At 34.2% G+C, this 18,207-nt stretch overlaps 1 pseudogene; it reads right to left on the reverse strand.

Moving 5' to 3' along the window:
- On the reverse strand, positions 1-1,062 carry LOC131035875 (plasma membrane ATPase-like; annotated as a pseudogene).
- Between the last annotated feature and the right edge of the window lie 17,145 nt (positions 1,063-18,207).

Consider the following 18,207-nt stretch of genomic DNA (forward strand, 5'->3'; position numbering starts at 1 on the left):
CTAAAGTCCCGATGTTACTTCGACAAATTCACGTGGGTCTACTGCACTCTCATTACTCATTTTTGGAACTTGCTGTCTAGCCACAACAAGGGATCTCAGCCCGCGATCTGTAAACTTGTCCATGATGCCATGCACCTTGATTCTCAGAGCTTCCTGGTTGTTGCGGAGATCAAGAATCTGCTCAGGAGCTCCTTTACTAGCGCGATGCCAATTTCCTTCAGAACCAATATTAGTGAATGTTATATGCTTGTCTACTGGATTAAATGACAGAAATTGACTTCCCTGATGCCTGCTCGAGCCTTTGTAGGATCTGCTAGCATTCCCACCATAGCTGCATCAATGGCATCTTGATTCTCTAATCTCGAAGCTCTAGCAACCAGAAGTAACACATAATCTCTGACCACTCCAACAAGAAATGCCTCGACTAGACTTTTATCAACACTCAACTTGTTGAGAGTCAATGTTCCAGTTTTGTCACTTCAAAGGACATTCATTGCAGTCATCTCTTCAATGGCAATCAATATCTTTGTGATAGCCCCCTGTTGCAAGAGCTTGTGTGAGCCGATGGCCAGAGTTATAGACAAAACTGTGGGCATTGGAATTCCCCCGATCAATAGCACCAACAAATTGTTAATCCTATCTCTGTTATTTCCAAAGAAAGTGTGGACTCCAATGGCAATAACAACTACCTCAATCTCTCCCTATTTGCATGTAGAGCCAAAATACATCCCTGAGATTCTTAGTTACTAGGAGATATTCTCTTGTTAGAGCGGACTGATCAATCTTTAAAGAGTCTCCTTCACACATCCTAGCATCAACAGCAATGATATGTCCCAAATTAATGCTAATTATATCCCCAAGAACAAGGATAGAAGCATCTTCCTCCTGCCATCTGCCATCCCTAAGCACTGTGGTCTTGGGAGCTAAATGGGCCATTAGAGCAGCAACAACATTGCCTGTATTATTTGTGTTAACAATGGTTGCCCTATCAGGGATCGGGAGGGCTCTCAACTGCCTATGCCGATACCCTATGGGTTTCACCCATCGTGCCCCACCTTGCATCTTTACAAGATTAAACATATTTACCTCTGGAAATAAAACTCCTTGGTTGATTGAAAACATGCCTCAAAAGATGCTTGTAGATTTTTAAATCAATTTATTGAAATGATTTCAAAAGATATTGGTATTTTATTTAGTAGGATAAATTGATTCGAAATAAAATTGAAACCCCATAATACATAATAAACTTTTTTATTTTTTCCTGATACAAAACCTTTTTAGCTCCTTCTGCACGCAACACAAACTCGAAATAGTGTTGGCATCATATATTTTCACAACACAAATAATTTAAAAACTATAATATTAATTGAAGGACAAATATAATATTAACATTAAATATTTTCAATTAATATTATACTTAAGAAAAATAATTATAAGATACAAATAAAATAACTTTCATGTAAAAATGTAAAATGCAAACATAGAGCTTCAAGATGTAATTCGTTCATCATGATGCTCCTGCAAAAAGGAATTTGTTAGTCTTTTACTATGATCACTTGATAAAACTTTTGAAATTGTATATTGCAAATTTGAAGAAATTGCATTTAGATTTACTTTAGACAACATATCAAATAATCTCATATGAATCCGAAATTTGAAATGTAGGTCTTCAGATATACATAAAATACAAAAGAATAATTAATTTGACCTGATAGTATTGAGATGAAAAAGAATTATGGTTCAAAAAGGTATACCTGGCTTGATTCCAGAATTTGTGAAACATATACATACCTTGAGATGACCTCTTGATGGATGCACCAGACCTGGTCTCTGAAAGTTAGAATTGAATGAACCTACTTGATTATAAATGTTACACATGATTGAACATAGAAATCCACTTTTTAGCATGAATTTGGAATTCTAAAATTTGAAAATTTTAGGGTTCTAACAAATATTGGATGCTCACATCATATTACTGGAGATAAAAGGAAATTTTTGTCCCTGCAAGAATACAATGGTGGTCAAGTCAAATTTGGAGATGACAAGGCATGTATGATCAAAGGTAGAGGTATTATTTCTTTGGATGGAAAGCATAGCACTGATAATGTCTATTATGTAGAAGGTTTAAGGCATAATCTTTTGAGTGTTGGTCAATTGGTTGATAAGGGTTTTTGACTTTAGTTTAAATATAGAAAATGCAAAATCATTAACAAAACTGGTTTGGAGATTGCAATCAGTATTCAGACAGGAAGTAATATCTTTCACCTGAACACTTGTAATAAGACATGTTTGATTGCTCATATTGATGAGAGTTGGATATGGCATAAGAGGTTGTGTCATGTTAATTTTGTTGTATTGTAGATTAAAAGTTATAATCTGTTAACAACTAATTCACACTCCCTTCTCTCATTTGTTCACTGGTTATCCTAACAATTGGTATCAGATCAACTAAGGCAGTTAGAGATATACCTAAGATTATGAAGCCTCATAATTCGGTATGTAGGGAATGTCAATTGGGTAAGCAAGTCATGAAGTTATTTTAAGAGCATACATGATAAATCTAATGATGTACTTGATTTAATTCACACTAACTTATGTGGTTCAGCAAGGACTAGAAGCTTTCAAGGTGATAGGTATTTCATGCTGATTATTGGTGACTATTCTAGAATGATGTGGGTGACTTTTCTAAGGGAGAAGTCTGAAGCTTTTGAGAAATTAAAGATCTTTAAAGAGAAGGTTGAAACTGAAACTGGATTGAAAATCAAATGTCTAAGATCAGATCATGGCGATGAATTCACTTCTCATGAATTTAATAGTTATTTTGAGACAAAGGGAATCAAGAGACAACTATCTGCACCTAGGACTCCTCAAATGGAGTAGTTGAAAGAAAGAACAAAACCATTTTGGATGCAGCTAGATCTATGATGATGGAAGGCAAATTGCCTCATATCTACTGGAGAGAAGCAGTGAGTACAATAGTCTACACATTCAACAGAGTTCACATCAGAGGTGAAACAGGTAAGACCCCTTATGAACTATGGTTTGGACATGCACCTACTGTTAAGTATTTTAGAATCTTTGGAAGTAAATGCTATATCAAAAGGGATGATTAAATAGGAAAGTTTGATCCTAGATGTGATGAAGGGATATTTCTTGGTTATTCAATTCAAACCAAAGCATATAGATGTTATAACAAAAGATTGCAGAAAATTGTGGAGAGTGCTAATGTGAAAGTGGATGTACAGTACATAAATCATTCTATATAATATGACAGGGAACCGACAGTGGAAATGATCATAACTGAACTAACAATACCTCAACCGGTACAGGAAGCTGAGATAGTTACACCAGCACAATCAGAAAATTCAACTGTGACTGATGATTAGAGTAATGAACCTGAAGTTCAAAAGACACCAAGGTATGTAAGATTAAATCATTCTAAAGATCAAATTATTGGAGATGAAAACAAGGGAGTTATGACAAGAAGAGAACTAACAAATGAAGAGGTATGTCTCATTTCTTAAGTTGAACCGACAACTATTATTGAATCTTGTAAGGACAAACATTGGTTAAAGGCTATGGAAGATGAATTAGATCAAATAGAGAAGAATGAAACTTGGTCTTTAGTTTCCCAGCCAAAAAATAAGAATGTTAATGGAACTAAATGGGGTTTTAGGAATAAACTTAATGAGGATGGTCAAGTTATAAGGAACAAGGCTAGATTGGTTTGTAAAGGATATTCTCAAATGGAAGGAATTGATTATGGTGAGACATTTGCACCTGTAGCTATAATTGAAGCTATTAGACTATTTCTTGCCTATGCAGCTTATAAGAACTATAAGGTTTATCAAATGGATGTTAAATGTGCATTTTTGAATGGTGATCTTGAGGAAGAAGTTTACATTGAGCAACCTAATGGATTTTCATAGATAGATGATAAAGATATGGTTTGCGGATTGAAGAGAACTTTATATGCATTGAAACAAGCTCTTAGAGCTTGGTATGCAAGGTTGGATAAATATCTTTTGAAGCTTAGTTTTACTAAAGGCAGTGCTGATAGTAATTTATATTATAAGATCACTGATAATGATATTCTAATTATTGAAGTTTTTGTTGATGATATCATTTTTGGAGGAGAAGATAAACTGTGCATGGAATTTGCTAACAACATGAAGAATGAATTTGAAATGTCCATGATTGGTGAGATGAAATTTTTCTTAGGTTTGGAGATTACTCAAACTAATGAAGGTATTTTTATCTGTCAAACTAAGTATCTGAGGGAATTGTTGAAAAAGTTTGGTATGGAGAATTCCAAACCGGTAAGTACTCCTAATGGCTACAAGTGAGAAATTATCTATCAAGGATACTTCTACACAAGTAAATCCGACAAGGTATAAGTCTATGATTGGTGGTCAGTTATATCTAACTCAAACTAGACCTGATATTATGAATGCAGTAAGTATTGATTCAAGATATCAAAGTAATCCTAAGGAAAATCATGAATGTGCAGTAAAGAGGATATTCCAGTATTTTCAAGGAACAATAGAATATGGTTTATGGTATTCCAGAAATGATGATTTCACTTTATATGCATATACTAAATCAGATTGGGCAAGTGATACTGATGACAGGAAGAGCGCTTCTGGTGGATCTTTCTTTCTTGGAAAGAAACTGCTTTCATGGATCAACAAAAAATAGTCATGCATTTCTTTATCTGTTGCAGAAGATGAGTATGTTGCAGCAGCAACTAATTGCACTCAAGTCTTGTGGATGAAGCAAATGTTGAAGGATATCAGGGTAAATTGTAGTGAACTGGTAGTTATATACTGTGACAACTCTGTAGCTATTGAGATGTCTAAGAATCTAGTATTTTACTCTAAGACTAAGTATATTTCAATAAAGTGTAACTTTTTTAAGGACAAGGTTAAAGTAAAGGAAGTCAAATTGGTTTATGTGAACACTAAAGAGTAGATTGCATACATATTCACTAAACCGTTGTCTAAGGAATCATTTGAGTATTTGAGAGATAGGTTAGGGGTTTCTGCCCCTTTGGCAAAGACTTAATTGATGAAGTTTGTCATCAGTCCCACATGCATTACCAGAGACATTATCCATTACGACACTGATGAGTGGTGCTACTAATCAGGAGGAGTAGTCAACTTTGAGATTCAGAGGTTTATTTCATTTCTTTGATATTTTTGTCAGATTTCTGGCATTGATGTCAAAGGGGGAGTGATTAGTAATGTGAAAAAAATCACTCAGAACCTTACGCGGATATCATTTCAGGGGGAGAGCTATTGATTGTTGGTTGTGTTCCACAAGGGGAGACTTGTTTGGCATTTCTTGGTACTTAGATGTTTTTCACATCTAGTGTTGCCATCAATGCCAAAGGGGGATATTTTTGGCATTATGGATGAATTGATTATGTAATTGGAACTAAATGGGTATTCAGAAATAAACTTAATGAATATGGTAAGGTAATCAAAAACAAAGAAAGATTAGTGTGTAAGGAGTTGATTATAATGAAACCTTTGCACCGGTAGCTAGAATTGAGGCAGGCAGATTATTCTTAGCCTTTGCAGCACACAAGAACTATAAAGTATATCAAATGGATGTTAAATGTGTATTTCTGAATGGTGATCTTGAAGAGGAAGTTTACATTGAACAACCTGATGGATTTTCTTTGACAAATGACAAAGATATGGTTTGCAGGTTAAGGAAAGCTTTATATGGATTGAAGCAAGCTCCTAGAGCTTGGTATGCTAGATTGGACAAATATCTATTGAAGCTTGGTTACACTAAAGGTAATGCTGACAACAACTTATATTACAAAGTGACTAATGATGACATCTTGGTTATTGAAGTTTTTGTTGATGATATAATTTTTGGAGGAGAAGATGGATTATGTAAAGACTTTTCTAATAAGATGCAAATGTCTATGATTGGGGAGATAAAATTCTTTTTAGGATTGTAGATTTCATAGACTGATAAAGGTATATTCATAAATCAATCAAATTACTTGAAGGAATTACTTAAGAAATTTGGCATGGAAAACTCTAAACTGGCAAGTACACCTATGACTACAACTGATAAACTATCATTGAAGGATGAATCAACACCTGTTAATCTAACAAGATACAAGTCTATGATAGGAGGTTTACTATATTTTACACAAAAAAGACCTGATATTATGAATGCAGTATGTATTGTTTCAAGATTTAAGAGTAATCCTAAGGAAAATCATGAATCAGTAGTAAAAAGGATTTTTTGGTACCTACAAGGCACAACAAATCTTGGCTTATAGTATCCTAAAGATGAAAATTTTGATTTATGTGCATGCACAGATGCAAATTGGGCAAGAGATGTAGATGACAAAAAAAGAACCACCAACAGAGCATTTTTTCTTGGCAGCAGACTAATTTCATGGTTGAGCAAGAAACAAAGTTGTACATCACTATCAACAACAGAATCAGAATATGTTGCAATGGCAACTAATTGTACACGGGTATTATGGTTTAAGAAAATGTTGAAGGACATAAAGGTAAAATGCAAAGAACCTATTATCATTTACTATGATAATATTGCAGCAATTGATATATCAAAGAATCCGGTATTTCACTCTAAAACTAAACATGTTTCTATCAAATTCAATTTTCTGAAAGAGAATGTTGAAGCAAAAGAAGTGAAATTGGTTTATGTGAATACTAAAGAGCAGATTGCAAATATCTTTACTAAACCTTTGCCTAAGGAAACTTTTGAATATCTAAGAGAGCAGCTTGGAGTTATACCCTCACCGGTAGAAACTTAGACAATTGGAGCATGGCCTCAGACTGATAGAATTAATAGAAAAACCTTTTTCTGACTTTGATGAAGGAGATCTACTTCTCAAGGGGAGTAGATTGAATAAATTTGGTTATAGCAATTGGTATTTGTAACAAGTTCTATGAACTGACTGTATCTGGTTTTGTATCGCTTTGGCATTTGATGTCAAAGGGGGAGAGATATCTATGGAAAAACACATTATCTTTTGGAGAGATTATTCAATGGGGAGAGATTGTTACTCTCTATATCTATATTTTGATTTCTGGTTAATGATCTCTTTGGGAGATTGTTAGTTTTTTGTTTTTGGCATTTATGCTTTGGCACTTAGATGGTTTTTCCATCTTGTGTTGCCATCAATGCCAAAGGGGGATATTGTTGGTATTTTGGATATGTTGCACTGGTTTTGTCATTGATGTCAATACTTGTCAACACCTATTAGCACTTGGATATTATTGATTATGTTCACTGGCATGTTCAGTGACTTATGCACAGTCACCGGTATCTGGTTCACCGACATGATATATTGTTCACCGGCACTAAGTATGACTTGCAGATTACTTGGTTATGTCAAAAAACATTGTTTAGACACTTTTTTTTGGTGATTTGGTCATTGATCTAATCGGGTTTGCATATTTGTTGTTACTGACAAATAGGTCTAGGTTATGCACCGGAAAGCATTATCCATCCCAGATCAACACGACATGTTATGGAAATGATTTGTTATTATTGTAAATGCATTGAGCCAACATAATGCATCACATATTGATTCATTTGTAATTGATTTTATTGTAATATCTTCAGTGAGCCGACCTACACATTTGGTCTTGGGTTTTGATATATATGTAAGATCTCATTTGTGAGATTAGTGTGAGTGTGGAAGAGGAATATAATAAGGTATATATGGATATAAGAAGAGCTATACATGCAAACAACATTCAAGATTCAACGAGGCTTTTGAAGAAGGCAAATCAGAGCTTAACCGATACTGGATCCAGCATATGAAGATGTTATTTTGAGCAGTACATTATCATTGGATTTAACCATCCAATTGTAGTCAGTGTGACTCCCATTTTGTGATTGAGCAGTGAGCTCGAGGCAGTTGGCCTTTCTGCATGTGCAGACACCATATTGTACACACATACTATCTGCAGTAGTATCATCTGATTGTGGGTAAGGTTTCCCACCGTGGTTTTTCCCCTTACAGGGTTTCCACATACAAATATCTGTGTTATGTGTTGTGGATGTTATTTTTCTTTCTGTTTCATGCATTAAAATTTACCGGCATTGCAATTAACTGTTAAAACTATTTACTGGCATAAAGTTTGGTTTACCGGTATTATGCATTAAGTTTGGTTAAGTTATATTTGGTTTGAAATTATTAGACAATTGATTCACCCCCCCCCATCTCAGTTGTCTCTAGGACCTAACATAATGAAGGTATTCCAATTATGTGTTTACATCCCTGACCCAAATTCACCTTTCTTTGTTATGATATTGTTTATGTTCACTGCAAATCCTACGGGAAATTGAATTTTTTGTATGACTTCTTTTATAGAATTGTTTTGTTGCCCTGTTAATAACCAAGGAAGAGCATTTATATTAATTTGGTCTCCATTGCTATTTAATTGAATGACATTTTTTATTGCATGATTGGTTTCTTGAATGTCACTACAAATTTTAACATTTTTTTCTTTGTATGCCTTCCATCCAATATTTTCCATAACATTTCTGTTATATTCTTTTCAATATGCATTGTATCAAACAAATGCATAATTTGTAGCTGCTCATAGTAGGGCAACCTACTAAATTGTCTAGGATAACTTTTCAGTCCCTGTGGAATTCGACCACTAATGCCTTGATGATCTTCATGAAGCATATAAGTTAAACAAATTAACAATGACAACCATTCTCAATTACAGCATGAGTAAACAAAAAACAATATAAAAATATAAATTCCAAACATATCATATATGATAGATAAACAATTTGATCTATTGTATAACCTTGACGATTAATTATATTATATTCCAAATTCCATAGGCTAGGTGTCATTCTTCATGGTTTTGATGTAGTCTCTTCTTTCCCATTAAAAATATGTTTTTTCAGTAGTTCGATACTTATGATTCCTATGAAGTAAGTTCCTATACTCATCAAACAACTACTTTCCTAAACTTGTTGAACGATGAGATTTCATCTTTGGACCACAAACTGGACATGCAAATTTTCCCTTTGTTTGAAGAACTGCAAGATCATATATAATTGGATTAAATATGCCAATTTTTATAATTATATATAATATCTACTTCATAAAATTAAATATCATTAAAGTGTAGTTGAATGCTATAACATACCACAAAAATGTGTTATCCTTGGGGTATCATGAATTTTTCATACAAGCATTGCATGGAATTGAAATTGTCATTGCCCTATTGGTCTTGAGACATCATACATAGTGATGCCATTCCATAACTTTAGTAACTCGTCGATAAGAGGCTCGATATATACATTCATATCTTTAACTTGGTACTTATCTAGTTGAATGTACACAAACATTACATAATTATTATAACCATTTTACTGCAATATATATAAGTTAATGTACATGACTATTAATTGTAAAAATTATAAGTCATTATGCAACAAATAAGACAAATTAGATGCTACTACATTAAAGAAAATTGATAAACAAATACCTGGAACAATCGTTGCCAACATTATGTGCTCCCTCTTTATTGACATCCATGGAGGAATGTTATTGTTGATAACAAAAAATAGGCCACACCGAGTAAATAGATCTCAGCTCTCCAAATGGATTGACACCATTTGTTGCCAATGAAAGCCTAAGATTACGAGGTTCTTCTTTAAAGTGTGGTTTTTTTTCCTCCATGTCCAATAATCGTTGCATACGTGGAATATTGAGAATATAACGAAGAACCTTGCGAGACACCTTTTTTGTTAGTTGATCTGATCGATATCTACTTATATGACATTCTGGGCATTCTGTTGCAAATTTATGTTGTTTATGATATATAATATGATCATTGGAATATGCATCTATTGCTTGATACTCCATTCCAATATCTTTCATAATAGCAGATAAATCTCAGTATGAGCGAGGTAAAATATTTGATGGTGGTAACAAAAAATCACCTATCAATATACAACAAAAAAATAATTTGTTAATATAAAGAATATTAATGGTATATATTTCATCCTTTATTTACTAGTGATGAACTAACAAAAAAAATAGATGAAAAAAGATGACATATATGACATACCTTAACATCCGTGAGATTGCTATGTTGGATAAACCATTCATAGCTTTCAAGTTCAACACCAACAATACAATAGAGAGAAGAGTTGTTCCAAAGCCTTCATAAAGGGGCTCGTATTCCTTCTCGAGTATAGGTAAATGATAAAAATCATCAAAGTCCTCTTGATCATCATGATCAGCTGCACCACTAAATGTGTCATGGATTAATGTATTTGTACCATCATCTTCAACTATGTTTTCTAGCGCATGATCATCTTCTTCCATAGGATCATTAACTTCATCTTCGATATTCACAACACCATGTTCCTCTGCTTGCAAAACCACATTCTCTGGGCCCTAATAATCCATATCATGTGTCCTAGGGCACCCCAAATTTATAATAATTACTGACACAAATAAACCATGATCATGATCAAGTGATTTTCTGTATATACAAAAAATGTTAAAATGATATAAACATTTAAAAATTCAATCAATATAAAGACATATAATGAACATCATACCAATGGACGATAGTCATGCCCCCCTTACACATGACGATGTTGCCTATAATGTTTCTCAGCTATTATGATTAAAATTCTTCTCGTCTTTAAGCCCTTGCAATTATTGCAAGGACACTAACATTTCCCATCACCCTTTCTTTTCAATCTAGCCCACAATCTAGAAATTGTATCTTCATTTTGTTCTGAAATAATATTATCTGACATGATTTTTCTTTACCAAGCTCCCAAGTATATGCAAATTTGATTACAATGGATCAATTTGGAGAGTTAGCCACATAAGTGCATACATTTAATATGATAGAAGGTAAAAGACCCTCAAAGGTCAAAATCCCCTAATAAGGGTCCAAAATCCCAAAGGATCACTAACCGCTATTTTGAGCAACAACTCAGATGCATTAAAATTAAGATCATTTTTTTGTTAAATGAAGATACCTTGTTACAAATAATATTTTGTAACTCTCAGTTGTACTATGCACCTCTCCCTCTTCTACATTCTTTGTTATCATCTCTTTGCTCTAAACTCTTCACTTTCCTCTATTTTCTATTCACTACTCTCTACAACATGCTATGCATGCATTCAGTGTTTTTCTTCTCTTTCTTGACTCTCTATTCTCTTCTTCTCTCTTTGATCCACCCTCTAAAACACTTCTTCTTTCCACTCTACCAATTCTACTCTCATAATTCAATTACCAAATTTACTTTTTGACAGACTCTTCCTCTATGTCATTAAACTTCCACTAATTCCAAAGTTAATTTTTACTTCTTTGGCTGTAAAAGGATTCAAGATATTCCATCTACCACCAACAATAATTGACACACTTTCTTCTTTTGGTTCAAATTTCTATATTCTGATATGACCAGGCTCCCAACTACCATTAATTATAATATATTAATGCATTGATTCTCTATCAGCAATAAAACTCTTTCTTAGACATAAATTAAGAATTTCATTTGTGCTTCACTTGCCACATCCTCAAGATATTCTTTTCCATTAATTCTGCCTTAGTCAAAATCCCCTACTAAGGGTCCAGAATCCCCTACACGGACGTTAGTTATAAATGCTTTTTGACAAGCATTAGCCACACTGGGTCGCCAATTATAGATAAATTATCGAAATCAATTTTATTCAAAAAATATTGGTCAGAACCCTGACGAATGCTAACGATATACCCGTCGACCCATACATTAAAGGGAATATCGAAATAGCGATGAAAATCATTGAGTGTCGCAAGATTGACGAACGTTGGGTAGAAACAAAAAAAAATGAAAATTTTGCATAGGTACTCAACGATACAAATAATTATTGGACTTTGGTCAGAATGTTTCATCAAAATTCACAGTTAAATGAGTTAGTGCCATGAGACCTCCTATTTGGACAAAGGAAGCCTCCTATCAAAAGTGCCAATATTGATGATAGTGGCAGAAAAACTCCACCATGTATTCCCACATGATACCTGGTCTGTCAATCTCATCGTCTCTGAAAACTCTCCACAGAGTCATTGCACCTATTGTCGACCAATAATCATACCATACTAGCTCTCCTGTGATCAAAATCTGGAGAATCATGTATACATCCTACGGGGTCACTGTCATCTCTCTAAGTGGTAGGTGAAAGGTGTTGTGGTTGCTATGCCACCTCTACGCTAGTGCAGTCTGTAAATCCCTGTTCATTTAGTAATCAAGCATGAATAGGTTATGAGACAACCCACACAAATCAATGATCACCCTATAAACATCAGTAAGGTCTCCCCTCATGGAAAAAGTCTTTGGGTATCACTCCTGAGACATCAATACACCTGCATACTCCTACAATGGGATATCAACACAATGTCAGCCCTATATATCCAACCAATCGACATCATCACTCAAACAATCAGTTATCCTATCCACTCATTAGAGATCTTAATCAATCTCTTTGAGCACCTATCAGTGATGCAATTCATGCAATCATCAACTCGGGAGTTTCTATCATAAACTATTATTAACCAAGAGGGTTCATCACACCTATCCTATTAGTGACGCAAGTCATGCAATCATCAAATCAGGAGTTTCTATTATAAACTCTTATCAGTCAGGAGGGTTCATCACACCTATCCTATTAGTGATACAAGTCACACAATCATCAAATCAGGAGTTTCTATCATAAACTCTTATCAAACATGAAAGTCAATCTGACCTATCCTATCAGTAAAGACATCATGCATTCAAACAATCCTATCTTATTCAAATCTCGTGTTTAACAAATGATGACATGCATTGATTATCTGATCAATAAAACTCTATCGATCATCCAAACCAGTAGAAAACATCAACAAAATCAACAACATAACATTTTCATCATTCAAAAATAAAAATAAAAACATCAAAAAAGGCTCGTTGTCCAAATGTGCCAAAACATCTAGCACAGGCGCTAAAACAATTTTACCAAATGTGCTAGAAAAATATTCAAAGGCGCTAAAACAATTTTACCAAATGCGTCAACACAATCATCAAATACACTAAATAAAAACCTACACTACATCAAAAGCCCTAAATTAAAAGCGCTATACAAATTTTCAATTGCACTAAACTAATCAATATATGTGCTGTGGAAAAAATCAAAAGCGCTAAACAAAAAATCAAGTGCGTCAAAACAAAGAAAAAAAACCCTGGCACGCGAAAAGTGTAAAACACATCAAAAATCACACAAAGTCACACGAGGTTAAAAATTAACTTACCGAAGGTTCATATGCTGTTGGCCTTTCATATCGACGAACTCTCTCAAATCGGTGGTTGGCATATGGTGGAGCCATTTTTTTTATCTTGTTCTCTCCAAGCTCCAATCACCAAATGACAAATGTACAAATGAGCTGGAAAGTGACCCCCATGTTGGATATTGTTGAGATGTTTGCTAAACAATGTTTTGTCATTGATGTCAACATATTCTTCTATGTATTCTAGTATTGCAGTTTGGTTGGCTGAGTTGTTTAGTCTATGTATTGTAGATGAGATAATGCGGTTTAATGGGTTTTGAGATTCTTATCTCTAGTTGATTCAACATAAGTTTTAGTGGTTCACATGATGATTTGATCGAGTTATGAGATCTTATATTGTGGTTGGTTACTCAATTGTTCAGTATTGGCAGTTTTGGTGAGTTCATATGTTGTGTTCCGGAATCATAATATCTTTAGTTGTGGATGTATGGGATGTGTTATGGATGTTGACGTGTATCCTCAATTCAATTGGTTCATGATTTGGATATCCACAAGCGAATATTTCATGTTGACAATTAGTTTTGGTGGTGTTCTTGAGCTTTGGTGGTGAGATGATGATGTTTTTGGTAATTCGAGTTGTTGCGGTTGTTGTGGTGCAATTCATGTTGCTTGTGAATATTTCTAGATTATGTTCTATGCGTATTGGTGGTCCATATTGATCATTGTGTGCGTTATTGAATATTTCCTTGGTCTAGTGATGTTGTTCATGTTATGTGACATTCTTAGTGATTGTAGCATGTTGCAGATGATCAAGGCATCATTTTTGGAGGTGTTTCATATTTGCAGTGTTGATTTGGGTCCAGATTATGTCTTAGCCGACATTATTTTGGTCCACATATGTTGTTGTAGCATGTGAAGTTATTATCTTGTAATTTGTATTGAGGGTTTAGCTGACCTTGAAATATAGGTTGATGTCTTGTATAAATAAATATAATAATCATGTAAGATGTATGTTTGCGATCTTGAGTGTGTATGATCAAGTTGTATGTGCAAGCAAATGATTTGATCTTTCAGAAGTGTGAAGGAGAAAAGAGAAGTGTTGGAGAGCAGACTATGTGCTTATATGGAAATGTACTCAGGTATATGCATATGTTATTTTTGCAGTCCATGTAAGGTAGTGAGCCTTCCCTAAAGGTTGTAGCCTTTTTGGGTTTCTTATTTGAGCAGTGAGTTCTAGGTAGTGTGCATGAATGCATGTGCATTCCCCATTGTAATATTTTGTTTACTCCTAATAGGGTATTACCTTATTATGGGTAGGTTCCCTCAGTGTTTCTTCCCTTGACTGGGTTTTGCATGTCAAAAATCTTGGTGTTATGTGTTGTGCAAACAGATTCACCCCCCCCCTCTCATTTTGCTACATTGTTGCCTACACCCCAAGAGTTTATATAGCCAAGTGGTGATGCAAGTGGGACATGACACATAGATGGACGTGTGGGAATGTGGGTGTTGTTCTTACATCGTAGTTTTGAAAATTAAAACATTTTTTTCAAGAGATCAATATAGAAAAAATTTTAAAAATAAAAAAAATTTTAAAAATCAAAAAAATCAAAAAATTTACAAAAATCCAAAAAAATCAAATTTTCTCAATTAATCTCGAGGGCGCATCAATCATACCATTATTCATTAATCAACATACCATTATTCGGCAATCATATGGGGCAAATCAATTTTTTTTTTATCAACATCATCAGACAATTTTTCTTTGAATCAACGTGTGGCCATAGACATCACTTCAAAGAGGGGCAAAATGTAGACACATAAATCTGACCACCAAGTCAAATAAATATTTAATGTTTATTTAATTCACTAACAATTTTTCTATTAATTAAATTAATATTTAATTGATTCACCCCCTTCCTCTAGTGATTAAATGAATTATTCAATTTATTTAATTTGGCCAAATTCTAGCTTTCAATTAAATAAATCACAAAGTCCCCCATTCCCATTTAATTAAATTTATATTTAATTAAAACCCTTTTTACATTTAAATAAATCAATATTTATTTAAATCAAACCAATGCAAGTTGCAACCTACTTTTTGAAATAAATTAATTTTATTTCAATTAAATCCTAAAAATCCTCCCACTTGCATTCTCCTACAAAATCCACTTGCATGACTAAACCCCCTTCTAGATTCTTCTAATCAATTCCAATTTGGCCTAATCCTCCTCATAATCATTTGCACATTCCTTAAAAAAAATTTCACTTCTAAAAAACATGTAAAGTCTTCATAAATTATTAAAGGCTTTATGTCTTCAACAAGCGAACCTCCAAAGTCTTTCAAAGCATGTAAGGCTCTTACATAACCATTAATGGTTAACTCAACCTTGACCCATGGTTAGAGACTTTCTCTTTGTTAATCCTATGAGGATTCGGTTAATACTGAGAGGGGGGGGTGAATCAGTATTAAGACCAATTCAAACTTTAACTCAAAATTAAACTTATTTCAGATTTGAGACCATTTAACAAATACCCCAACTTCTGTAATCAGATTTAATAACCTCTTCATCAGATTTTCTTAACACATTAATCAAATCATTTACCAATACTTTCACCACCAAGGTAATCATATAAACTTGATCAATTACCAACTCATTAACCTTATCGATAAGATCAATTACTTTCTCAAACAACTTCTTATCAATACTGGTAACCTCTGATAAACTTCTGATACAACATCATAATCGGTGTCTCAGAAATAATGCATGAAATGAAATATAAACAAGAACATCACATGAAAAACATTCCACACATGAACACCATAATTTTTTGACGTGGAAACCTAAATAGGGAAAAAACCACGGTGGGAGTTGGCATCCACAAATATTTGTAATCTTTTGAAGTACACCCTGTTAGGAGCTTAGCCCTATTAGGAGCTTACAATATGCCCGGTTAAGAGAAGACCCTGTTAGGAGTCACCTGGTTAGGGGATTTGCCTTGCAGCCCAGTTAGGATCCTATTTATCTGTTAGGATCAACCTCGTGAGAGGATTTCAAACTCTTTTGAGAGCTGCACTTCTCTACTTGCTTGATCAGATCCAGTTATACTCAACACTCTGCAACTCTCAGGCAAATCTCACACTTCACTTGGATGACTTAACACATTCTCTAAGACCACCTACACAATAAACATCAATCATGTCAACCTAAATAGCCATCTCAACTAGGTCAGCCACAAAACCTAATTACATCATAAATATACAATTAGATCACAAGAGATCATCGTAGATCACTATCCAGATCATTACAACAAATTACAATGCAATATCAACCGTTGGTTGATCTTAACTCATCACGAAAATCTGATCTGTATGCTCAAAACACTCTACTAAGTGTTTCACTGATTCCCAAGAAAATCTTCCTTGAATCACACTTAAAAAGCTATCAAATCTTTCATGTGGGTTGTTCCATGTTACCAGCTTTATGTAGACTCTTCATTGATCACCGTCATAATAGAAATCATATTGTTTTGATGATTTCTTCACCGGTCCTTAAACCATACTAAAACCTTAGCAAAACTTCATCAGAAATTTGAAACACACCTTCCGATAATCATCACAAGTTCTTGTTCTGGTCATATACACCTTTCCATGATACAAGTTCACCATCCAAACCGCAAATCACCAATCATCGCCAATCGACCTATCCAATGAAAACAATTCTATTTTACCAGTTAACGTCCTATTTCACAGACTTTAGCTCACTATCGGTAAACCCTGTCTTTTGGTAAACCAAATCACTTAGATGATAAAACAAAACATCAGGAACATCAGTTGCTAGCAATGACAACACAAATAATTGATCATGTCATCTATTCATAAAATCTCAATCTCTTCATCACAAATAGACTTCTATCCTTTACCGGTGTAGTCATCCAACTTCAACTGCATCACCTGATCTGCATCAGTTGTGCAAAATGTCAACAATCTCCCCCTTTGGCATTGATGGCAACACTAATCAAATATACACTCAGAATAACATCATTATCTGCAACTTCCTTGCCAATATCACATCTCTATTGGTTCTCCTTTTGTCATCTCCCCCTTAACCAATGCTTCACTCAATCTGATCTTCAACTTTTCACATTTGCCATATCTAATTTCTATTATTTTCTTCTCCCCCTTTGACAACAATACCAAAGATGTAAATGCATCACTTGTCTTTACAACTATTGTTGCCTCTTTCATCAACTCTACTACATAAATTAGAAAAAAATTATAACAAAGCATTAAATCAGGACTTTACATTAGACTTGCTCCCCAAAGGAGTAGCCTATACCTTCATCAATCCTTATTGAAAAATAAACATGAAATCCATAGGATTAATGGATCTCCATCATTTTAGTTCTCCCAGTGTAGGGGTCTAGCCCTTAGTTTACCTCTAAGAAACTCAAGGGTAGCCTTCGGTAAGGGCTTAGTAAAGATATCAGCTAACTGATATTTACTCTTCACATATTTTGTCTTCACCTCCTTATCTTGAACTCTTTCCCTTAGGAAGTGATACTTTAATTCAATGTGCTTGGTTCTTGCATGAAGTACATGATTCTTAGAAATGTTGATTGCACTTGTATTATTACAATAGATAGTCGTCGGTTCTAACATATCTATCTTGAATCCTTCTAGCACATGTCTCATCCATATTGCCTGTGTGCAATTCATGGATACAGATACATACTCAACTTCAGCTGTAGATTGAGAAACACAAGTTTGTTTCTTACTCATCCATGCCACTAATCTTCCTCCAAGTAGAAAAGCTCCACCAGTTGTGCTTTTCTGATCATGCACATTACCTGCCCAATCAACATCAGTAAAGATATTTAAAGTAAAATCACCTTTATAGGGATACCATAAACCATA

This window comes from Cryptomeria japonica, chromosome 8 (genome assembly GCF_030272615.1).
Source record: "Cryptomeria japonica chromosome 8, Sugi_1.0, whole genome shotgun sequence".
Lineage (NCBI taxonomy): Eukaryota > Viridiplantae > Streptophyta > Pinopsida > Cupressales > Cupressaceae > Cryptomeria > Cryptomeria japonica.